At 36.9% G+C, this 27,065-nt stretch overlaps 2 pseudogenes; one reads left to right on the top strand and one right to left on the bottom strand.

The window, feature by feature from the left end:
• LOC132542120 (probable dimethyladenosine transferase) overlaps positions 1-22,098 on the top strand; it is a 55,172-nt pseudogene extending 33,074 nt beyond the window's left edge.
• A 119-nt stretch (positions 22,099-22,217) lies between these two features.
• On the bottom strand, positions 22,218-24,713 carry LOC103122910 (splicing factor 3B subunit 6-like; annotated as a pseudogene).
• Between the last annotated feature and the right edge of the window lie 2,352 nt (positions 24,714-27,065).

Here is a 27,065-nt window from a genome sequence, read left to right as displayed (position 1 = left end):
TCAAGTAAGTATGTCTTCAAAATTATTTATAGGAGAATCTATTTCTCTCAAGATAAGTACCGTCTCTCATTTTCATTTAAATGAAACTTGGATATTAGTAGTTCTTGTTAATGAAGACAGAAATGAACAAACATTGATCTCTCACTAAAACATTATTCACTGTGCTCTATGTTTCCATTTATTCTTCTGTCAAGATATGTCTCTTTATTGTAAAGAAATAGTTATTATTTTGTATTATCTTTATTTATTTATTTGATAGAGACAGCCAGAAGTCAAAGGGGAAAGGTGATAGAAAGGGAGAGAGACAGAGAGACACTAACAACACTGCTTCACCACTCACAAAGTTTTCTCCCAGCAGGTGGGGGCTGTAGACGCGAGCTCAAGTCCTTCCACACTGTAACATGTGCACTCAATCAGGTGTATCACCACCCAGCCCCAATATTTTTTCTAGTTTTACCATAATTGACACATATGAGCTGGTATAATAAAAGAAAATCTAAGGTGCCAGAGTGAAATATAACTTAAATTCCCATTGCAATAATGATTTCTCTTTCTTTTTTTTTTTTCAGTAAACAAAATGGGTTTATTTAGAAAAAACAACTAAAAGATCGTTTGGAAAGTTCAGACATATATAACCATGTGTGTGCCTACCAGAGCAAAACCCAGCATTCCCTTATATCGTTTTTTATGATTTTTTTTTTCTTTTTACAACTAAGTTCTGCTTTTTTACTTTTGTCTCACTGGACCAAATAATACGTATTGTCTCTGTGAATTCAGTGAATATTTAAATAAACGTAGGTGGGCAGAATATTTCAGAGTTATCATTATAGTTTTTTTTTTTAATTGCAAAGGCAGAGTTTTTGTAAAGTTAATTTATATTAACAATGTCCAAGATATTGGAGGACAATATCAATTGGTGGTAGGTGTAGTGTACAGACACCCATCTAAGAAACTGTGTGCTAGTATAGTTTAGGGAGCTAAGAAACTGTACTCTAGTGATAATCTACTGTCTTGTAAACCATTATTACTCCCCCCCCATAAGGGGTATTACTCCTGGAAAATATATATATATATATGCTAAAAGGGACTTTGAAGATAAACTCAAAATAATCGATTATATTATGAAATTGAAAGGCTATCTTAGATTATCTAGGAGGGTCTAATCCCTAAACTGGGAACATTTCAACATTTTTTCTACTTGTTGGTTGCAGAAAATAAAGTGAAACATTTGGAGAACATGAATTCAACATACTGTTTGCTTTAAAATGAATTGTAGGGCTGGGGAGACAACACAGTGATAATGTAAAAGACTTTCATGCCTGAAGCTCTGAGGCCCCAGGTTCAATACCTAAGACCACCATAAACCAGAGTTGAACAATGCTCTCATACCTCTCTGTATTTGCTCTCAGTATCTCTCCCATTAAGATAAAATAAATAAAATATTTTTTAAAAGAAAATGAATGCTAGTTATCACAAAGAATGACAACCTGAATGATTCAAGAAGTACAATCTTCCCCAGGCTCCCCAGAGAAATAATTCCAGTCTTGATTTAGACTTTATGCAACTCTACAAAAAGGAGCCAATTGACTTTGGGCCATGGAATGGTGATTTTATTATTATTATTATTATATTATTATTTTATTATATTATTATTTTATTATTAAAAGCAATGTCATTATATGTTACTAAGTTTGTAATAATGTATTGAAGTAATAAGAAAAATGAAACAGGAATATCACTAATATCTCTATTAAGAAGTTGTAATAATGAACCCACATTTTGGAGCTAGTCAATCTAAATGATGATATTAATACTTCCAATCCATGAGCATGGAATGTCTTTCCATTTCTTGGTATCATTTTCTATTTATTTGAATAGTGACTCATAGTTTTCTGGATCCAAGTCTTTCACTTCTTTGGTCAGGTTTATTCCTAGGTATTTTATTGATTTGGCTGCAACAGTGAATGGGAGTGAATTCTTGATTTTTTTTTTTTTGGATGTAGTGTTTGCATGAAGAAATGCAACTGATTTTTGTACATTGATTTTGTAGCCTGATATCTTGCTTTGACTTGTCAATGCCCATGTTCACCAGGGAAGCAGTTACAGAAGCTAGACCTTCCACCTTCTGCACCCCATAATGACCCTGAGTTCATACTTCCAGAGGGATAAAGAATGGGAAAGCTTTCAAGGGAAGGGTTGGTATATGGAGTTCTGGTGGTAGGAATTGTGTGGAGTTGTACCCCCTCTTATCCTATGTTTTTTTTTACTTTTTATAAACAAAATTTTTAAAAGAGGAATCTTTCTTTAGTCCTCAGGTATAGATATCTAACCCCAGAGCAAATAAGAAAGTGGTTCCACTTGTGGTGTGATAACTCAGTAATGGAAACAATGGAATGGTTTGATCAGCTGTTTAAAATGGGACCTAATCAGCTTCAAGACAGAACTTTAAAACTGGGTCAATGCAAAATTAAATAATAATAATCACTGCAATTATCTCTCACAAAATAAAATGTAAAAAAGCCTCTATTTAATATTTACAACAAATTATGAAAGAGAAGTTATTAATTTTATAATATAGATATAAAAAGTGAGAATGGGAAGAATGAATAAATAGCTCAATGCAATTTATTGACAAGAAGTGACAGAGCTTCAATCCTAAATCCATTTCCAAATCCCATGTATATTCTCAAAGTGGTAGTTCAAGATGTTCTCACAGGAGGCTCCCAAAGACACCTCCCCTCAGGGTCACACTAAATCTACAACTACACACACAGGAATTTCTCCCTGAAAGAAATGTAAGAACTAGCTGAGTGGTTTCTACACCAGTGGGAGGAGAAAGCACACATATTGGAATGGACAGGAAAGGCTGAGATACACTCTTGCCATAACCTGAACCCTGGCAGTTGGAAGGGAACACAGACTCCCAGTGTCTTCTTGAGAGGCAAAGTATTTGATCACAATATCTACTGCTCCACTTCTAAGACTTCAACCTCCTGAGAATTGGTCCCCAAACACCAAGCTTTGAAATGCAAGAAGACTTGAATTCACTAGATCTATAGGACTGTTGTAAACAATGAAACATTTTTGTTTTATTATTATTATTTTTTGCTTTGATTTGCTTTTAATGTAGCTCCAGGGCCTCACTAGTATAGCCACAGGCCCTTTAGAGTATAACTAAAATATGCCTACTAGCTATCTACAAAATGGAGGACCCTCGCAACTCTTCAACTGCACTATTCCAGACTTTAGGTCCATAAATGGTCAACAATTTGTTTGGCTTTGTATGTTAACTCTCTTTTAAACCACCAGGTTCCAGATGCTACCATGGTGCCGACCAGACTTCCCTGGACAGACAACCCCACCAATGTGTCCTGGAGCTCTGCTTCCCCAGAGTCCTTCCCCACTAGGGAAAGAGAAAGACAAGCTGGGAGTATGGATTGACCTGTCAATGCCCACATTCAGTGGGGAAGCAATTACAGAAGCCAGACCTTCCACCTTCTGCATCCCACAATGACCTTGGGTCCATACTCTCAGAGGGTTAAAGAATAGGAAAGCTATCAAGGGAGGGGATGGGATACAGAGTTCTGGTGGCGGGAATTGTGTGGAGTTGTATCCCTCGTATCCTATGTTTTTGTCAATGTTTCCTTTTTATAAATAAAAATTAAATTAAATTTAAAAATCAACAATTTGTGTGGCTTTGTATGTTAATTCTTTTTTTTAGCCACCATGTTTCAGATATTAGCATGATGCCAACTGGACTTCCCTAGACAGATGACCCCACCAATATGTCCTGGAGCTCCACTTCCTCAGAGCCCTGCCCCACTAGGGAAGGAGAGAGACAGGTTTTGAGTATGGATCAACCTGTCAATACCCATGTTCAGCAGGGAAGCAATTACAGAAGCCAGACCTTCAACCTTCTGCACCCCATAATTACCCTGGGTCCATACTCCCAGAGGGTTAAAGAATAGGAAAGCTATCAGGGGATAGGATGGGATATGAAGCTCTAGTTTTGAGAATTGTCCCCCTCTTATCCTATGGTCTTGTCAGTGTTTCCATTTTATAAATAAATTAATTTAAAAAAAATGGAAACAAGGTTGGGAATAGATAGCACAAATGTTATGCAAAGAGATTGTTATGTCTGAGGCTCCAAAGTCCCAGGTTCAATTCTTAATACCACCATAAACCATAGACAAGCAATGCTCTGGTACCATTTAAAAAAAAAGTTGGAAACCTGTTTGAGTACATGGATACATAAAAGAGTGCAATATTCAAGCTAAAAGTATACAATTTTGAACAATAGTCTGGTATATTTATTTTTCTAACCATTAATTTGACTCAGATATTAAAGAAATTTGCACTTGACCTTCTCCAAATTGTAATTATTTTTCTTAGTATATTTATACAACCTAAAAATTTAAATACATATTTGGTTCATAAGAAAAAAAAAGTAGATTTCCTTGTTTGTTCTGTTGTTATGTTTTTAGACTCCAAGAATTTATCATTGTAGGAAAACTCTGACATTATTTATTGTTATTAAGGTTTTTTTTAAATTTTTATTTATAAAAAGGTAACACTGTCAAAAACCATAGGATAACAGGGGTACAACTCCACACAGTTCCCACCACTAGAGCTCTGTATTCCCTGCCCTCCCCTGATAGCTTCCTTATTCTTATCCCTCTAGGAATATGGACTCAGAGTCATTATGGGGTGCAGAAGGTGGAAGGTCTGGCTTCTGAAACACAATTCTTAAAGATCATAAAAATAAGAGACATTTATGTCTTTATAGGAAAGTTAGTAAGTCAGTAAGGCTAAGGAAGAAGACATTTTGGGATAGAGGCAGGAAAAGAAACTCTGAGAAGTTAGATTAAAAAAGTCTTTTTGTAACATGCAAAGGAGTTTCAGTCTTAGTCCATATTTATAGTGGGGCTGGGGAGGGACTTCACTATTCCCAGGCTAACTGTCTTTGTGTGTGTGTGTGTGTGTGTGTGTGTGTGTGTGTGTGTGTGTGTGTGTGTGTAGAAAGATATACACAGAGAAGAAGGCATCACAATATTCTCCATCATTTATGGATCTTCCCATGGTGCCATCGTGCTCCCATGTGATGTTTGGTCTCAATCTGGGGCCTTCCACATAGTAAAGTTGGCACTCTACCTGGTGAGCTGTCTCCCAGTCCCACTGTGTTATTTTTAACACTTGATTTTATGTACTATATTAAATTTTAAAGCTGTGATGTGGTCATGTTTGCATCTCTATTTGTTCACCAAAGAGGGTGTTGGAGCTGAGATGGAGTAGAAGAACCAAAATGGGATTTAATATTGATATGGACAGTTGGGGAGGTGGATTAGTGGGTAAAGCACATTCCTATAGTCATGATGATCCTGGTTCACTCTTCACCATCACCTGAGATGAGTGGAACACTGGTGTCTTCATCTCTTCCTCACCAAGTAACGTAGATAAGGGGTCAGCAAAATAGCTCACTTGGATAATGTACTGCTTTGTCATATGTGTAACCCGGGTGTGAGCATAACTCCACCTCATGAAAGGAAACTAATCCTGTGACCTCTCTCTCTTCTTTTCTCTCTTCCTCCCCCTCCCTCTCTCCCTTTGTGTCTGCATCTTAAACAAAGGGGGATAAATCTTTTTAAAATATGGTCATGAGAAGCTAAGCAGAGGAAAATGTTAAGTATATAAGTATATAAGGAGAAACAGTGGAAATAGTGATGCTAAGATTTACAGAAGATGTGATATTAACTGCTGCAAATGACAAAGCACAACACACTCTAAAGTTCAAGGACAATTTGGGGGATCTCTGCATTTTGGATGAATCCCATCAATGCTGGTGATCAAAGGCAGATCTATCTTTTTGAGACATATGATAATTGTTCTTTCTCATTAAAGAACATGGAGTAAAATGCACTCTAGCAAACTAATAAGATGATGAATTATAATATGTTCTTGAACTATATCTCTGAAATGTGTACTCTCTCAGAACAACTGGTCTGTAGTGCATTCTGAAGTTAGTATCTGGAAATATAAGTTATATTCACATCTAAGTCACATTGTGTACAAGCATAAAGAGAGAAATGTTCTTACTGTTCCTAGCAATAACAGTATATTTTGTCTTTTTCTCTGGAAATTTAGACAGAAAAAAACAAAATATTGGCTAAAAGAAATTAAATGACTGGTATGATATCCTCTTTGCACTTGATTATTTTTAATCCAAATTTCATTCGATGTGCTCAGATTCTAGCAATGGCAACACAAAATAAAAAGACTCAGTAGCCTTCTCTCCCTTTAGGAAAATATTTGCTGGTAAAATAGCTACCCTGTCAAGAATTATCATCATAAAAAAGATATCACAAGAATAACATTCTCTTTTCATTTTCTAACAAATTATGTCTGCTATTCTTTCATAAGCAATTCTCTGACAGATAAAATTTACAATGAAAAATTACAATAACAGAAACCAAACCTCTGATCTTCTGCACCCCACAGAGATCTTTGGTCCATACTCCCAGAGGGAAAGCAAATGGGGAAGTTTCCAGTGAAGGGGGTGGGAAATGGCACACTGGTGGTGAGAGTTGTATGAATTGTGCCCTTCTTATCACACAATCTTGTCTATCAGTATCAAGTCACTAATAATAATTTTAAAATAAGCTGAAAATAAGAAAACACAAGGCAGAACTTGTATTGGTTTTGGTGTATTGCTCCAAAGTAAAAGACTCTGGGGTAGGGAGAGGGTTCAGTTCCTGGAACATGATGGCAGCCTTCTTGCTCATAAATATTTTAATTTCTTTTATAAGAATTATAATTATTATTTATAGCTTCAGGATTTTTTTAAATTCCTTACATAAAAAAGCAAATTTTCAACCTTAATTTTCCATCAGAAAGTTTTGCACCTACATAATTCCACAAGTCCCACTAGTCTTTATTTCATTTATTACCAGTTAAAGAATGACAGAGTGAAAGACAGAGAGAGGAGAAACACCATATAGCATTGCTCTACCACTTATGAGACTTTTCCTGTTCATAGCTCTTTTATTTAGTGCCAAGGACTTGAAACTGGACTTTAAAATCTGGTGGTGAGCACTCTGCCAGGTTAGCTATCTCCTGACCCACATAGGAAACTAGTGTTTTATTTTATTTTATTTTATTTTATTTTATTTGTAATGCTCAATAGCAATGTACATTTCACAATGTAAAATTTTCTTTAATCAGGTCCAATACCTTGGAAAAGAGCTCAAGTGAGCATAGTTGATTACTTAATTCCCACAGCTTTCAAAGTATTGTTTCCCTTGTTGAGCTGTTAGCTGTCAGAAGCAGAAAATGTAGATTGTTAATACATGGGTATAGTCTAAGCATCACAGCATATCCCTTGGTCTTGAGGTAATTGAAAAAGAATTCCCAAACTGCCCATAGCTAGCAATGGTTTCATGTGAGAAATCAAGAAGAATTTCCAAATGGAAAATGTATGGCTGATGGAACCAAAATAGAGTGACAGAAAATCATAAAAAAAAATAATAAAACAACAACAAAACAACTATATAAACTAATGTCAAGTTAAGATCTTATCTGAACCTATAGATTTTATATCTCAGACTGAGAGGTCTGGGGCATATTTCAAAGTTAAACTGATAGATAAAACCATTCTTGTGGCAGTACATACTGCCTTCCCAACAGCTATTTAAATAGTTCTATTCTGAAAGACAAGTAGAAGGCATTATTTTTTTTTCATTTTTATTTTTTATTTGTGATTAATAGTGGGTTACACATTTGTAAGATTACAAGGTATAGTGCCACATTGCACCACCACTGAAGTTTTGTGTTCCCACCCTCCCACCTCCCAAAGATAACCACCACAGTTCTCACAGTTTTAGAAATAGTTTATTTGCTTCTGTTTTCTTTTCTTTTTTTCTTTTGTTTTTTGTTTTACAAGTTCATGTGTATCAGTACTCTAGATTCCACATGAGTGAAACCATCTTTTACCTCTTTAATGGTTTCACTAAACATAATCACCTTTAGTTCCATCAATTTTTGCCCCAAAGGACATAATACCATCTTTTTTTTTTATTACACAGTAATATTTCTCCCCCCCCCCCCAGGTTTATTGCTGGGGCTGGGTACCTGCACTATGAATCCATTGCTCCTGGAGGCTATTTTTCCCTTTCTGTTGCCCTTGTTGTTTGTTGTTGTCATTATTATTGTTGTTGTTGTTGTTGGATAGGACAGAGAGAAATAGAGGCGGGGAAGACAGAGAGGGGAAGAGAAAGACACCTGCAGGCCTCCTTCACCACCTGTGAAGCGTCCCCCTGCAGGTGGGGAGCCGGGGGCTCGAACCAGGATCCTTACGCCGGTCCTTGTGCTTGGCGAGAAAGCATTATTTAATGTGTGTATTCATTCCTTTGTATTTACTACCTTAAATACAATTTTCTGGTGTTTGTCGTGGGATTTCAAATTTTCCAAATATTTTAGGGCATTTTTAGTTAAGCAGTATAGCTGAGCTGAGAGGACAGAGAATTCTCATATTTTTGCAGAAGACTCATAATGCACATACTACCACCACCACCCATCAACACCTTGTAGCAGAGAAATATGTACATTATGATCCATGAACCTACAATACACATCACTAGTACTCAAGATTATCTGATTAAAGCTCACTTTTCTTGTTGCACTTGCATACTCTGAGGATTTGAACAAATATATAGTGAATTGTATTTACTATTGTACTATAATACCAGATCGCACCAGAGAGCTCAATTCTTCCTAATGCTGAGTAATATCCCATTATGTGGATGTATCATTGTTAATTTATCTATTCAGCAGTCACAAGACATTTTATCACTTGTAAGTTTTGGTAATTATTATGAAACTGGCATAAATATCCATGTGTAGATTTTTAGTAGAAATATGATTTGGTGCATGACATTATCTCCCCAGACAATAACTTGGATCCACATGCATATCAGATTTCAGGCTCAGGGGAAAAAAGAAAAAGAAAAAATTAAAAATGTAGGATAGCCACAGGCCCTTTGGAATATAACTAAAATATACCTACTAGATATCTATAAAATGGAGAAGCCCCCAACTCTTCATCTGCACTATTCCAACCTTTAGGTCCATTATGGGCAACAACTTGTTTGACTTTGTATGTTAACTCTCTCTTCAACCACCAGGTTCCAGATGCTAGCAGGATGCCGACCAGACTTCCCTGGACAGACAACTCCACCAATGTGTCCTGGAGCTCTGCTACCCAGAGCCCTTCCCCACTAGGGAAAGAGAAACACAGGCTGGGAGTATGGATTGATCTGTCAACGCCCATGTTCAGTGAGTAAGCAGTTACAGAAGCCAGACCTTCAACCTTCTGCATCCCTCAATGACCTTGGGTCCATACTCCCAGAGGGTTAAAGAATAGGAAAGCTATCAGGGGAGGGGATGGGATGCAGAGTTCTGGTGGTGGGAATTGTGTGGAGTTGTATCCCTCTTATCCTATGGTTTAGTCAATGTTTCCTTTTTATAAATAAAAATAAAAAAAAGAAATATGACTTGATATTATTTAGGTCAATATCAAGGAGCACAACTACTGGATCATATACGCAGAGGATATATATGCCTATAAGAAACTGAAATTGGGGCAGCTTGAAATGTTCCTATTCATGACCACAGAATGTGAGCTTAGATCTACAGGGATGCAAAGGTCACATAGATTCTAAGCTGAATATGGGCCCTAGATCACATCAAATTGATGGGCTTTACAGTAAAATGTATTTATACACGTTTCCCAGGAGCTACCCTCTTCCCTGATCTGGCTTTCTGGTCCTTTTTCCAGCCACGACATCATCTTCCCAGTCAATAAATTGTGTCTACCTGCATATCAGATGTCAGGCTCAGAAAAATAAATTAATATAGTCATGGGCCCTTTGGAATATAACTAAAATAGGCCTACTAACTATCTACAAAATGAAGACTCCCAAATCTTCATCTGCACTCTTCCAGCCTTTAGGTTCATGATTAGTCAACAATTTGTTTGATTTTATATGTTAACTGTCTTTTCAGCCACCAGGTTCTAGATGCTACCATGATGCCAACCGGACTTCCCTGGGCAGACAACCCCACCAATATGTCCTGGAGCTCCTATTCAACAGAGTCTCTCCCCACCAGGGAAAGAGAGAGACAGGTTGGGAGTATAGATGACCTGTCAATGCCCACGTTCAGCCGGGAAGCAATTACAGAAGCCAGACCTTCAACCTTCTGCACCCCCTAAAGTCCCTTGACGGGATGCATTGGATCAACCTTCTCATGGTGCATCCCATGAGTACCCATTTATTGGGGAAACTGACGATCCTTCCTAGCCGACTGAATCCACATGGATCCCAGTCACTTTCAAAGCCAGCAACAAGCAGACATCGGGCTCAACCTGACGCTGTTGACTGGCTATGGAAGAAGGGAAAACGCTAGAAGAAGAATGTCCCTTGGTCTATGCTCTCAGAAGGTTAAAGAATAAGGAAGCTATTAGGGGAGGGGATGGGATATGGGTTTCTGGTGGTGGGAATCGTATGGAGTTGTACCCCTCTTATCCTATGGTTTTGTCAGTGTTTCCTTTTTATAAAAAAGAAAAAAAAAAGAATAGGAAAGCTATCAGGGGAGGTGATGGGATATAGAGCCTGATGGTGGGAATTGTACCCCTTTTATCTTATGGTCATGTCAGCGTTTCCATTTTATAAATAACTACATTTTAAAAAAAGAAACTGGTAATCTGTCTTCCCAGGAGTAGTTGTAGCTTTTACATTCCCACCTTGAATGAATTAGAGTTCCCATTGCCCCACACCATCAATAGCATTTGGTGTTATCAATGGTTAGGATTTGGGGCATTCACTGTAATAATGTGCAGCATTATGGCATACAGGTATATAGCATAATCTCATTTAACTTTAAATACCATTTATGTTAAATATCATTTTATGTGTTTATTTGCCTTCTATTTCTTTTCTGTTGTAATATCTAGTTATATTTTTGTCAACATTTTAAAGAATTTATCTACTTTCATCAGAGAGGAAAACCACAATCATGGTCAGTTTCTAGCATAAGGTGGTGTCAGAAATTGAACCTGTAATTTTGGGAGCATCAGGTATGAAAATCATGTGTTCCACTACTGCAGTATCCCCAACCATATTTACATTTGTTTCTTTATATTGTCATCTAGGTTATAGCTGGGGCTCAGTGCCTACACTATGAATCCATTGCTTCAGGACAATTTTATTTTCCTTTTATCAACCTTTTTTTTATTTGATAGGACAGAGATAACGTGAAAGAGGAGAGAGACATCTACTTCCATTCTTAATTCAGCTTGTTTTTGTGTTAAATTTTATTCTTTGCATATAGCAGATGACAGTGCTTAATTGATTTTGTCTGCTATGAATATTTTTATGCTAGTTTGTGGCTTATTTTTTCATTCTTTACACAATATCATTTACAAAGCTAATGCTTTTAATTTTAATGAACCTTGCTGACAATTTCTTTCATTGACTATTCTTTGGTTTTGTGTCTAGAGTCATCCCCCATCCATGGTCAGATGAATTGTCTTCTATTTTATCTCCCAGAAAATATAAAATTGTGCATTTTCATCCACAATTAATTCTAGTTATTTTTTGTTAAAGATATAAGGTCTGCAATCCAGTTGTTTCATGACTATTATTTAAAATACTGTCTCTGCTATCCTGTATTGCTTTTACTCTATTGTTGAACATAAGTTCACTGTATTCATAGGAATCTATTTCTGATCACCCTATTCTATTCTATTCACTCATTTTTCTATTCTTTTATCAGATCAAGGAAACTTCAGAATAATCATCTTTCTCTGCCTTCGGCAATTCACTTGGGTTGTGTATCTTCATGACTCCCCTAATCCTTGCAGACTTTTCTTTTTTTTTTTTTTATCAGATATAGAGTTAAAAGCAGAAAAGGAGAGACAAAGAAGGAAAAGAGACACCACAGCATTGCTTCAGCACTCATGAAACAACCCCTCTTTGTACTGCCCCTATTTGTTGGTGACTGTAGGCTCCAACCCAAGTTCCTGAGATTATAAAGTTGCTACTCTATATGGTGAACCATGTTTGGGCCCTCGGTTTTAGAGTAACCTTAATGCCTCAGTCTATCTCAATATTCCTAGTTTATTCTTTTACATTGTTATATTGGTTATTCCACATTTTATTGCTTATTCACTTTAGAGTTATGGTAATCTCAAAAAACACCAACAAGAATTTTAATTACTATTATAATGATATTCTAGATAAATGTGGAGAGAATAACATCTACACAAATATGAAATTTTGTGTCCATGTGCATGGAATATCTCTATATTTATTTAGTCCTACAATGTCTTTCTCAAGTGTTTTAAAGTTTTCCCCATCTTGTACATATTTTCCTAGATTTATATTTTAAGATATTACTGTAAATTATGCTAAATTTTAAATTTCAAGTTCTATTGAGTCAGTCCTCGTATATATAAGTGCTTGACATTTTGTGTATTAATATCAGTTATTTTCTTTCTTGCAAAATAATTTCATTATCTAATTAATAATTTTCATATCACAAGCCTCCTTTAAACAAAAAACAGATTTTTTCTTCCTTTCAGTATTTTTGCAATTTATTATTTTAAATTTATTTTCAAAATCAAAATAAATAGAAATATAGAAAATAGAGAAACTGTAGATGGGGGTTGGGCAGTGGTGCACCGGGTTAAGCACATATAATTCCAATCACATGGAGCTGAGTAAGCACCCAGTTCAAGTCCCTGGGTGCTCAGCTACAGGGAGGTCGCTTCACAAGTGATGAAGCAGGTCTGCAGGTGTCTCTCTCACTCTCTCTCTCCTTCCCTTCTCAATTTCTCTCTGTCCTATACAATAAAAATGGAAAATGCATGCCAGGAGCAGTGGATTCATAGGGCCAGCACTGAGCCCTACAGCCAAAAAAAAAAAAAAAAAAAAGCAAGAAAAAAGAGAGAGAGAGCCAACAAGGATAGAGAGGGAAGATACCTGCAACTCTTTATTATTATTTTTATTAATTTATTGGATGGAGACATCCAGAAATTGAGAGGAATGGAGAGATAGAAGTCAAGAGAGACAAAGAAACACCTGCAGCCCTGCCTCACCACTGACTTAGCTTTCCCCTTCCAGATGGAGACTCGGGGCTTGAACCCGGACCCTTGTTCATTGTAACATGTATGCTCAACCAGATGTGCCACCACCCAGCCCTGATACCTACAATTATTTTTCATGCTTGTGAGCCTTCCATCTTGCAGGTGGAGACCAGGGACTTGAACCTTGGTCTTTGTGCACTAACTATAAAGTGTGTGCTCAACCAGGGAAACCACCATCGACCACCTATTTCTTCCTTTTTTAAACCTGTGTTTCTTTTGTTTACTTCTCTTTTGATATTAGCTAGACCTTTCACTACAATACTGAACATATGTTGACAATGTCCTGGTCCTAGCTTAGCAGAAAAGCTTCAGACTTTTTACTACTAGATATGATGTTAGCTAAAAGTTTTCTAGTACATTCTTTCTATCAAGTTGTGGCAATTGCTAAAATTTATTTTAAAAATAGCAAAGCTTAGGAGATTCAGGTGGTAGCGCAGCAGGTTAAGCACACATGGAGCAAAACGCAAGGACCGGTGAAAGGATCCGGTTCAAGCCGCCGTTGAAGCCCCCGGCTCCCCAACAGCGGGGGATCACTTCACGGATGGTGAAGGAGGCCTGCAGGTGTCTTTCTCTTCCCCTCTCTGTCTTCCCTTCCTCTCTCAATTTTTCTCTGTCCTATACAACAACAATCACATTAACGACAACAACGGTAACAAAATGGGAAAAATGGCTTCCTCCGAGAGCAGTGCATTCACAGTGCAGGTACCCAGCCCCAGCAATAACCCTGGAGCAAAAAAAAAAAAAAAAGCAAAGCTTAGTATGTTTCACATAATAGATGAATTTCCTAATAGCTGAATATACCTTGATTTATGAATATAATAGTGTTTAAAGAGAGAGTTATTAATCTTTAAAAGTTTCAAATACTAATCTAAATTGTTTTTCAAATTCAAGTAATTACCAGGCATTACACTGTTCAAAGGTAGCACGATATTCAAAACAGTACGTTTTTAATGCATTTTATCATATAATTAGAGATCCTTTATAGAAAGTGTTTTATCTTAATTTTATCCAATTCACAAAAATGTGATATTTCTAGGTCACACATGACAGTGATAATGATGATAATAGCAGCAATAAGCAGTTACTGAGAATTTTATATGATCCAAAAAGTTTGTGTATATATATATCACATCACAGTTGAGAGATAGCTCACTGGGATAGCATGCATCTTGCCATGGGCATGACCTAGTTTCAAATTCAGCCACACACTGGAGTGTCATAGCACCAATAAAAAAGTTCTGTGCTTTGATATCTTCTACCCAGCCTCCCTCCCTCACTCCTTTTCTCTCTCACAATATAAATGAGAATGTGAATCAGCAACAATAAAACCACATTTTCTAAAAAGATATAAAATTTTACACAATGCTAAGCAAAATAAGGTAACATACCTACTCTTCGGAACAAAGAAACTCAAACTAACATTATGCTACTTCGGCATAAGTCCTACTTTTTAAAACTTTAAATATCTGTGTGTTTGGTAGAAGCACATAAGGTTAAATTAACAGTAATTGTTGGCTTTCAAAATGTTTCAACTATCAACATTTTTTTCCAGTTCCCTCACAAGCCATTGAAGTGAATGCTGAGTTATGAAGGAAATAAAAATTTGCATCATTCTAATGGATACTACTATCTAAGAAATGTGTAAAACAAAGCAACATATGACATATAGAGACAATAATAAAGATTAGACATAAACATTTTCATATTCTAGTGTGCCTTCCATAAAGTCTCCTTTTTTAAAATGTCTTATCTATTTTTTTGTTTTAATTGGATGTTAAACTTTCTCTCTGTTTAATTCTTTATATTATTTCATTTATTTTATTTATTTTTTAAATGTAAGATTTTCTTTTTCTTTTTTTTTAATTTATTTTATTTTATTTGTTATTGGATAGAGACAGAGAGAAATTGAGATAGAAGGGGGAGATCAAAAGGAAGAGAGAAAGAGAGATACCTGCAGACCTGCTTCACCGCCTGTGAAGCCACTCCCCTGCAGGTGGGGAGCTGGGGACCTGAACCTGGATCCTAACCCATCCTTGCGCTTTGTGCCATGTGCGCTTAACCCGCTGGGCTACTGCCCAGCTCCCATATTATTTCATTTATGTCTTAGAGCTTCACTTTAGATTTCTATGTATGCCTAAACATAAGGAAAATCAATAGATAACGTCACAGGAAACAGTTAAAATAAGAGTTAAAAAAAAAAAAAAGCTTGATTTGCTGCTGTAAGCAGATAGTTTATATTATCTAAGCACTTCAAGTAGTCCTAAGGACAAAATATAAGACAAATATTCTATTATTCATTTTCACAAGTATCAGGTATACGTAAGTACAGAAAATTATACTCTATGTCACCAAGTTTGGAAAGACTCAAAAGAAATATTTTAAGTGAATTTTAGAATATATTCCTTGATTTCAAGTTTAGTCAGTTAAATTAATGCTTTATGCTGGAAACTTACATTTGCAAAGGTGATACAAATTCACAAAGATCTTTTCATTATTTATATGAAAAATTATTAACAGAGTTTCATAATCATTAGCTTTTAGGTAAATGCAAATTAAAACCATGCTATACTAAGACATGATTACACATCTATTAATGGGCTAAAATAAAACAGACAGTGACAAATGCTAGCAAGTTTATGGAGCAAATGTAACTTTAACGTATTGATGGCAACTATGCAAATAGTACAGTAACTCTGAAGGTTAATTTGTCATTTTCTTATAAAAGTAAACATGTAAATAAAGACTATTTCAGAAATATTCCTCCTAGATATTAACTTTACAGAAATAGACTCACCTTCACACACAGAAATTTTGTACATAAATATTAACAACCATTCCTTCTATGATTTTCACAAACTGAAAATAAAATGTACTTCAATAAGTGAACTAATAAAATATGACATGTTTATACAAAAATGCTCATTAATAAAATATTAATAGTTACAGCCATTTGGATGCACATCAAAGACGCTTTATTAAAAAAGCAAGTCTTTGGCCCTACTCAGGGAATCCTGAGATTCCCAAACAGATATGATGGTACTAGACCTCAATACCTCCAAATACCTCTCTCCATTGTTACCAGCCATTTAAATCAGGAACAACACAATAGACCCCTTTGTGGGCCCCATAGGACTTTACCCTTAACTTGGATCAACAATGGTAGAGAATGTTCCATTCTCCAAAGGGAGGATGGACAACATACTCTATGCTACACCTGAGGAAAATGGGTCGATACTGGGGCAGCCTGGAATGTTCCTACTCATGAACACAGAATGTGAGCTCAGATCTAGTGGGATGCAGGCTCCTAAGCTGATTATGGGCCTCAGATAACATCAAATCGATGGGGTTTATAGTCAACAATATTTATACCCCTTCCCCATATTAGGGAGCTACTCTCTTCCATTATCCAGCTTTCTGGTCCTTTTTCCAGCCATGCCATCACCTCCCCAGACAATAACTTGGATACACATGCATATCAGATTTCAGGCTCAGGGGAAAAAGAAAATGAAAAAAAAAAAAAAAAAAAACCCTAGGATAGCCACAGGCCCTTTGGAATATATCTAAAATATGCCTTCTAGCTATCTACAAAATGGAGAAGCTCCCAACTCTTCATCTGCACTATTCCAACCTTTAGGTTCATGACTGGTCAACAACTTGTTTGGCTTTGTATGTTAACTGTCTTTTAAACCACCAGGTTCCAGATGCTACCATGATGCCAACCAGACTTCCCTGGACAGACAACCCCACCAATGTGTCCTGGAGCTCTGCTTCCCCAGAGCCCTTCCCCACTAGGGAAAGAGAAAGACAAGCTGAGACTATGGATCAACCTGCCAACGCCCATGTTCAGTGGGGAAGTAATTACAGAAGCCAGACCTTCCACCTTCTGCATGCCACAATGACCTTGTGTCCATACTCCCAGAGGGTTAAAGACTAGTAAAGCTATCAGGGGAGGGGGTGAGATACGGAGATCTGGTGGTGGGAACTGTGTGGAGTTGTACCCCTCTTATCCTATGGTTTAGTCAATGTTTCCTTTTTATAAATAAAAAAATTAAAAAATAAAACATCAAAAATAATAAATAAAAAGGAAGTTTTTTTTCTCAATTTCTTTATTTATTTGATAGAGACAGCCAGGCATCAAAAGAGAAAGGGGAGATAGGCAGAGAAACAGAGACATCTGAAGCCCTACTTGACCAGTTTTGAAGCTTTCCCCCTGTGGGTGGGTACCAGGGGCTCAAAGTCAGATCCTTGCATGTTATAACATGTATAACATGTCTGCTCAACCAGGTACCACAATCTGTCCCCATTCTATATTATTCCATTTATATTCCATTTATATAATATTTTAAAAGGCAAAATTATAGTGAAAGAAAACAGATTAGTGATTGTCAGGCTTGAGAAGTCGATATGATAGTTATTTTTAATTTTTGGAATTAGTTTGTGCAGTTACTAGAGGTAGCCACATAAATCTATACAGGTTTTAAAACGTATAAACCTGTACAAAATGTTAAATGTAAATATAATTTTTTAATAATTTTTGTTTATAGGAAAGACTGACAAAAACCATAGGATAAGAGGGGTACAACTCAATACAACAATTCCCACCACTGGAACTCCATATCCCATCTTCTCCCTGATAGCTTTCCTATGCTTTTTTTTTAACTTGGTGGGTTCATTTGTTTAGTTATTTATTTTGAGGGGGAGGGTGGACATTGGGCTTCCCTGGGCGGCAGGAGGGCAGGGGTGGGTGAGAGGGATAGGACACAGTCATTAGGAGGTGGGAATGGTGTTTATGTACACTCCTATTATATTGTAGTCATATAAATCACTAATTAATATGAGGGGAAAATTAATTGTATGTCTCAAACTTTTTAAAACACAGACTGAGTCTTTTTAATACATAGGCTGAATCTTTGATATATTGATTCTCTCAAAAGCCTAGACCAGATAGAACAGAAGCAACCGGTGACACAGCTATATACAAGATGTTGGGTATTGTACAGCAAATCCTAACAAAGGGACTTTTCAAAGTTAACCCAATTACCAAATAATGTGATGATAACAATAACTGTCCATTGTCTTCTTGAACCCTAAGACAGCAGGAACCTCAATTTCCACTATAGAGCCTATATTTACCCCAGTCCTGGAACCTTAGGGTGGGGCGCACTTTACTGCATGCTTCTCTCAATTCATATCAAATAATATTGCATCTGCCAATCGCAACCTAATCAACACAGTGAGTGCCATCACAGCATGCTTCACCTCAGACTGTGTCCAGAGACTTCAGGTGTGGAATGACAACACTTCAGCCTCATCACTCAAGTGAGACCTTTCCTTTCATAGTATTCTCTAATTCCATTCCAGGTGGTTAACTTTCTAACAAAGTCCCAAAACCTAGATATAGATCAGGTCCCCTGAGATAGAGCATATATTCACACATATCCATAAACTAGGGAAAATATATACATGAAAGCAGAAATACACAATAGTCTGCAGTGAGTACCCCCCAACACTTCATTTGCACTATTCCAACCTTTAGGTCCATAATGGTTCAACAATTTGTTTTGCTTTGTATGTTAACTCTCTTTTCAGCCACCAGGTTCCAGATGCCAGCACAATGCCGACCAGACTTCCCTGGACAGACGACCCCACCAATGGAGTCGACACCAATGGAGTCCTGGAGCTCCACTTCCCCAGAGACCCACCCTACTAGGGAAAGAGAGAGGCAGACTGGGAGTATGGATCAACCAGTCAATGCCCATGTTTAGCGGGGAAGCAATTACAGAAGCCAGACCTTCTACCTTCTGCAACCCACAATTACCTTGGGTCTATACTCCCAGAGGGATAGAGAATGGGGAAGCTATCAGGGGAGGGGATAGGATATAGAGATCTGGTGATGGGAATTGTGTGAAGTTGTACCCCTCTTACCCTATGGTTTTGTTAATGTCTCTTTTTAAAAATTAATTAATTAACAAAAATAAAACATAAAACAAAAAAAAGGAAACACTGACAAAACCATAGGAAAAATTTCCAGGGTGGTTAAGGAAGTTGTAGTATTTTACACAATGGGATACTAATTGGTTACAAGAAATTATGAAATCTTCACTTTTTCTCCAACTTGGATAAAACTTGAAGAAATCATGTTAAGTGAAATAATACAGAATGAGAAAGACTGTCTGATAATTTCATTCATAGTTGTGACTTAAGAAACAAATAAGAGAAAATACAGTGAAATATTAACTACAGTATAAATACTTGTAAGAATTATCACTATACAGAAGAAACCAAAAAGGCCAACAAACATATGAGAAAATGCCAAAAACATATGAGAAAAGGCCAAAAACATATGAGTCACTGATTGTCAGAGAAATACAAATAATAAAGACAACAATGAGATACCACTTCACTCTTGTGATAATGTCATACATCAGAAAAGGTAGAAGCAGAAAATGCTGGAGAGGTTGTTGGGGCAAAAGAACTCTCCTGCACTACTGCATCAATTGATCCAGTCCCCGTGGAGAGCAGTCTGGAGAACTCTCAGAAGGCTAGAAGTGGACCTGCCCTGTATCCCTGCAATTCCTCTCCTGGGGATATATCCTAAGGAACCAAACATACCCATCCAAAAAGATTTGTGTATACCTATGTTCATAGTAGCACAATTTGTAATATCCCAAACCTAGAAGCAACCCAGGTTCCAACAACCGATAAGTGGCTGAGTAAGTTGTGGTGTATATATACAAAAAGGAATACTAGTCAGTGTATTCACCTTCTTCACCTCATCTTGGCTGGAGCTTGAAGGAATCATGTTAAGTGAGATAAGTCAGAGAGAGAAGAATGAATATGGGATGATTTCACTACAGGCAGAAGTTGAAAAATAAGAATAGAAAGTAAAACACAAGTAGAAATTGGACTGGATTTGGTGTATTGTACCAAAGTAAAAGACTCTGGCATGAGGGGAATGGCTCAGGTCCTGGAACATGATGGCCGATTGGGGATTGAATTATTATGTGGAAACTGAGGAAAGCTATGCACGTACAAACTATTGTATTTTACTGTTGACTGTAAACCATTAATCCAATTAAGAAAATTTTTAAAAAGAAATAATATAATAAGTGGAATATGCTTAGCAGGGTATTTTTACACATAGTGATATTAAGTAAATTGCACTTATTAAATGAAATGATTGATCAGATGAATGAAAACATATAGCATATATTAAATGAGAATATTATTAATGGAGAAAAAAAGCAAAGAAAGAAGGAAACCTCTCAAAATTCCCCTAAGTTTAATATTTTGAGTTAAGTTATTAGAAGAAACTCAAGAGTATCTCCTTTGAAATAGAATAATATGGATAACAAGTAGGAGATAAAATTAATGAAAATAGGTGTACAATAGAGGTTTTACAAGACATGAGAATGATAATCTATAAAAATTAATGTATCTTGGAACTAATGAATGAAACTGAAGGTGATTGTGCTAAGTAAAATAACAGGTGAAGGACAACTATCAGTTGGATTCTACTCATATGTGGAATATAGATGACTAAAATCAAACAAAAATAGTAAAAGGTCACTTAACTCTCTCTAGGACTTTATGAAAAACTTGAACATCAGTGGCGGTTGTGATGACTTACACACACTCTTTGTGGGTGTGAAATTATACTCTTAAATCTGAAAACTTTGTACAAAACTGTTAAATCACAAAATTGCCTGTCCAAGTGAGATTGGTGATCATTAATCTGCATTTACTCTATTCCTAAACTCTATCCAGATAAGACTGTGAAAATAATTTACCAGTCAATGTCTTTATTTAAAAATACATAATCCATAGATAGAGATTTTTAGCAGTAAACTTAATGTAGCATATGTGAAATGTTTATTTACAGGGATATACATTTAAAGTTGATATGTTACCATGTATTTGGATAAATAAAATTGCTTTTTAAATACTTGGAAATTTTTAAAATAAAGAATCAAGCACTCCTTATCTATAATGCAAAGAAGGTAAGACTGTGTTCCAACTATTCCATCTAACATACTGTAATGCTAGTCACTAGTAGTAAAACACTGGGTATGAAGCTTGGAGTAAAAGGTAGAAATAAAAGGTTTTACTAGGTAAATTTCTTTTCACAAGCATTTTGTGAAAGTCTACACAAACTATACCCTTGTAAACAGAACCAGAAGTTCTGATTCCAAGCATCATATTGACTAAATAGCTTCTTTCAAGTTAGAAAACAAACTAGTATTAAAATTGACATGTATTTTTAGTCCTCACATCAGTGTTTCTCAAGACTTCGGAAGAACTCAGTGAATGCTTCCTGATATTCTTTTAGTGTTTTGTGTTTGCTATCAGATTTCCTGCTGCAGCATTTCAATTATTTCTGTTTTGAAGTTTCTTCCTTCAAATTGCTTTTGGGGGCGGGGATCTTCAAGGAGATAAAAGTATGGTTTGTAATCTTTCAGAATGATTTAGGGATTAGTGCCCTGGCACTGAGTGCCTTATTGATATCCTTCTTAACTTGCCTTATGAAACTGTTCAAATGTCCAAGCTCTCATCTACGTTGTAACAGTGGATAGCAGAAAACTACTCACTGCAACTTTGAAATGTCAGCTGTCCTTTGTTGACATTCCTCTGACATTAATACAGAGTTCTCACAGAGGTATCTCAATTTCACCTAGCAAACTTTTGTTTATTGCTTTTCCTTTGGAAAAATCATTTTACTGGGAGAAATGATGACTTAAAAAACAGTTGTCATATGTGTAGTTTCTTATCTCCCTCTAATAGGTTACTACTACCAATTAACATGTTTCGTTTCCATTGTGCACCTAATGTCCAAAATGATTAACCTGCCTGCCCACCCTCGCTTTATAGTGTTGAAAAATGCTTCGGAAATCGATGGCTAGTCTAAGTTTCACCCTGTATTTTTCCCTTTCTTTGTTTCCCAAGTCCCACATATAAGTAAGATTGTTAAGTAGTCATCTTCTTTCTGGTTGATTTCATTTTAATAGGAATCTTTCAAATTCTATCCAAGTTGTACCAGTGAGAAGATGTCATCATCTCTTACTGCTGAATAGTATTTCATTATGTACGTATACCATAACTTTCTTAAAACTTTGCCATTGGACATTTGGTCTATTTCCATATTTTGATTATTACAAATAGTGTTGCTCTGAAGATAAGTGTGAATAGATCTTTTCAAAAAAAAATTTGTTCTTATTCTTTGGGTAAATTCCTAGGACAAGAATTTCAGATCATATGGAAGATTTATTTCTAGTATTTTGAAGCATCTACAGACAGTTTTCCACAGGAGCTGAACCAATTTACATTCTCATAAAAAATATAGACGTGTTCCATTTCCAACATTTCCTCATCAGTATTTGTTTATGCTCTTTTATTTATGTATTTATTTATTCCCTTTTGTTGCCTTTATTTTTTTTAAAGTATTTTATTTATTTTATTTTTGAGAGAGATGAAGAGAGAAAAAGACACAGAGAGAAATACGAGAGCACTGAACAGCTCTGGCCTATGGTGGTTCGGGGGATTGAACCTGGGACTTCAGAGCCTCAGGCATGAGAGTCTCTTTACATAACCATTATGCTATCTACCCCTCCAGTTTCTGCTCTTTTTAATGTATGACAATCTCACAGATTTTAACAATATCATGCAAAGACCATACCTTGGATAGTTTGTTGGCCTTGGGTATGTACAAAGTATGCTTTACCTCACACAAATTTTTCAGGTGAATATCAGGAGCGGATAATATTAAGGTAAACTATTCTCATATGAATCAGTAAGACTAAGATAAATAAGTTGTAGAGTATTTTGAGAAAGAGTGCAAAGCATTTTCTCTGATTTAGAGTACAGAAAACCTTGTTCTGACTCAAAGTGCTTTTAAACATTTCTATAATATTTGCTAATTCAAGAGTGCTTACTGGTATTCCAGAAAGGGTGGATTGGTAACGATTAGAATTGAGAGAAGAGTGGGAAAGAGAATGGAGAGTATGGGCAAAGATTATGGGGATTCAAAATTTGTCCAGAGTATAGAAATTTTGTGCAAGATTTCTATATGAAACTCTGATGACAGCATACCTTAAAGGGGTAAGGGCAAGCATATTTAAAGTGACTTCTGATGTTTTGAAGATCCCCATAATATTTTATTTGGTATGAATATGATTCAGTTAAGGGTGTGTGGGCCAGTGCTAATTTGCATGTCTGATTCCTTGATGGCAAAAGAAGTCAAAGCTTTGGAATGTTTCTGTTATGTGAGTGACTAAAATGAAATACAGATGAGATTTTTTTAAAAAGACAATAAGTTTATTAATGTGACATATTCTTCCATCCAGATATTAACCAAGCCTGACCCTACTTAGTTTCTAAGATTAGAGGAGATCAGGCGTGTTCAGGGTGGTATGGCCATAGACATAGTGTGACATATTCTAATACATACCAAAGGGGGCTATTTTGAGTCTCAAATAAGAAACCAGAATATCCAGTATTGACTAAAAACACAGGAATGAGTTGTGATTCCTGGGCTTTAGTCCAAAGGGAAAAATGCAGACAGCACTTACTTTGTTGATGCCGTATTTTTCCTTGAATAGCTTCAACTGTTCTTCCTTCTTCCTTGTGTCCAACTTCTGAAATGCCCTGTTAGCACTGTAGTACAACAGATACCACGAGGTATCTGTTACAAACATTGAATCCCGACAAGTGGACACAAGCATTCTTGGCATCAAAGATGTCTTCGTAGCTAAAAATGGACCTACCCTATGATCCTGCAATTCCTCTCTGGGGATATATCCTAAGGAACCCAACACACCCATCCCAAAAGATCTGTGTACACATATGTTCTTAGCAGCACAGTTTGTAATAGCCAAAACCTGGAAGCAACCCAGGTGTCCAACAACAGATGAGTGGCTGAGCAACTTGTGGTATATACACACAATGGAATACTACTCAGCTATAAAATATGGTGACTTCACTGTTTTAGCCGATCTTGGATGGACCTTGAAAAATTCATGTTAAGTGAAATAAGTCAGAAACAGAAGGATGAATATGGGATAATCTCACTCTCAGGCAGAAGTTGAAAAACAAGACCAGAAGAGAAAACACAAGTAGAACCTGAGCTGGAATTGGCGTATTGCATCAAAGTAAAAGACTTTGGGGGGGGGGGGGGTACAGGACCAAAAAGGATTGACAGAGGACCTAGTGGGGGTTGTATTGTTATATGGAAAACTGGGAAATGTTATGCATGTACAAACTATTGTATTTACTGTTGAATGTAAAACATTCATTCCCCAATAAAGAAGTTAACAACAACAAAAAAAGATGTCTTCATAGACCACATAAGCTGTTCCTCTAGTTTCAGGTGTGTTCCCCACCCTGATTTGACAAAAGGTCCATATTTTCCAAAAATGTTATACGTTTCTTCAGCTGTGATTTTGTATGGAAAGTTTCTTATATACAAAATCCGATTTACCTCAGGAGGAAGTCGAATGTTCTCCCTCTTAGCTGCTTGCATCGCATCTTGGCAGGCTGGTGAGTTTACTGCTGTGAACACCAGAACTCCTCTGGGCACTTCTGGGACTTGACTTGCTCAGGGTAAAGCCACAGATAAGCATTTTATTTGGGAAATGTAGGGCGTATTTTCTTTCAGAGTGGCGATATCCTGTTCTGAAGCTAACTAGCTGACTGGTTTAGATTCTCTGTAATGAGTTCTCTACTCTATCTGAGAGTTGTCAATTGTACAAAGAAAAACCAATTACCAAATAATGTGATGATAACATTAATTATCCATTGTCATTTTGAACCCTAAGCTAGCAGGAAGCTCACATCTCCACTATAGAGCCTATATTTCCACCAGTCCTGGAACCTTAGGATAGGGCTCACTTTCCCACATGCCTCTCCCAATCCATATCAAATAATATTGCATCAGCCTATCGCAACCTAATCAATGCAACGATTGCCACCTCAACATGCTTCAGCTCAGACTGTGTCCAGAGACTTCACCTGTGGAATGACAACCCTTCAGCTTCATTACTTGGGTGAGACCTTTCCTTTCATAGCATTCTCTAATTCCATCCCAGGTGGATCACTTTCTAACAAAGTCCCAAAACCTAGATATAGACCAGGTTCTGTGAGATAGAGCATATGTTCGCACGTATCCATAAACTACTGCAAAATATATACCTGAAAGCAGAAGCACACTAGAGTTTGCAGAGAGTACCCCCCCCCAACACTTCCTCTCCACTATTCCAAGCTTTGGGTCCATGATTGCTCAACAATTTGTTTGGCTTTGTATGTTAACTCTCTTTTCAGCCACCAAGTTCCAGATGCCATCAGGATGCCTGCCAGGCTTCCCTGGACTGAAGACCCCACCAATGTGCCCTGGAGCTAGCTCTGCTTCCCCAGAGACCCACCCTACTAGGGAAAGAGAGAGGCAGACTGGGAGTATGGACCGACCAGTCAATGCCCATGTTCAGCAGGGAAGCAATTACAGAAGCCAGACCTTCCACCTTGCAACCCTCAATGACCCTGGGTCCATGCTCCCAGAGGGATAGAGAATGGGAAGGCTATCAGGAGAGGGAATGGGATATGGAGATTGGGTGGTGGGAATTGTGTGGAGTTGTACCCCTTCTACCCTATGGTTTTGTTAATTTATCCTTTCTTAAATAAAAAATAAATAAACAAATAAATAAAAGAAAACAAAATGGCCCATTCTCTCCATTCTAGTGCCCCCCCCCCCTCCGCAACCCCTTTCCTCCTTTGTTGGTATTGTGTTGTCTCTTTGGACTCTTTGATGTTGATAATTTCTTTTTCTTTTTTTTTTCTCCAGGATTATCACTGGGGCTCGATACCTGCACTACAAATCCACAGCTCCTGGAGGCCATTTTCCCCTTTTGTTGCCCTTGTTGTTTATCATTGTTGTTATTACTGTTGTTATTACGGTCATTGTTGCTGAATAGGACAGATAAATTGAGAGAGGAGGGTAAGACAGAGAGGAGGAGAGAAAGACACCTGCAGACCTGCTTCACCACTTGAGAAGTGACCCTCCCTCCTCCGCAAGTGGGGACCCGGGGGGCAGGAACCAGGATCCTTATACTGGTCCTTGAGCTTAACCCACTGTGCTACTGCCCGATCCCCTTACATTGCTCATTTCTTCCAACCTATGTGACTATTATGCCTCATTATGCCCAGGTCCTCAAAAGCCTTAAAGATTTCTGGTAGCTGTGTCACACGTATCTGGAGACTCAGGTACTGTGTAAACTTAAAGCAGGGATTTGACTTAAGGCAAATCCCTTGTAAACCGTCAAGAAAGTCATTCATTTCTAATTCTTGCTTGTCTAAATGCACAGGAAATAAATATGAGTAATACAGTCAGAGGACAAAGCTCAGGATCCTTTGTGGTGGTTTGCAGAAGTAGGAAATCAGTTTGTTTTCACTACCCGATACAGTCACTTCAATTTATCTATGAGGCAGAACTGAGGGTGGCTTTCTCTCTCTTCTTTTTTTTTTTTTTTTTTTTTTCCTGCTGCAAAGGGATGAGAAGAAGTCTTTAGAATGCATTTTCCTATGGAAGAGAGCTTTAGCTAAAGAGAAAAAAAGCCTGCTGGTAGTAATTTCATTTACATGCACTGCAAAGACTTCTTCCTTCTGCTGCTAATTGGTGTGTGGTCCATTAGTGTTATAAGTCCTGGAGCAGCCTCTCTGCTGGTCAGTCACTTAGAGAAGCATAGCCTGGGGAAATGCAAATTCCCATCCAGCTCTACAGAGTAATGAAACTGTAGGAAGAGTAATGAACTGAAGACTTGTACATACACAGTTGTTAAAATGAATTTTAATTTAGTTTAAACATCCTAGTATCTTTGCTAAT

This window comes from Erinaceus europaeus, chromosome 12, assembly GCF_950295315.1.
Source record: "Erinaceus europaeus chromosome 12, mEriEur2.1, whole genome shotgun sequence".
Classification (NCBI taxonomy): Eukaryota; Metazoa; Chordata; class Mammalia; order Eulipotyphla; family Erinaceidae; genus Erinaceus; species Erinaceus europaeus.
The sequence above is the reverse complement of the archived record's forward strand: the minus strand, read 5'-3'. Positions and strand labels throughout refer to the sequence as shown.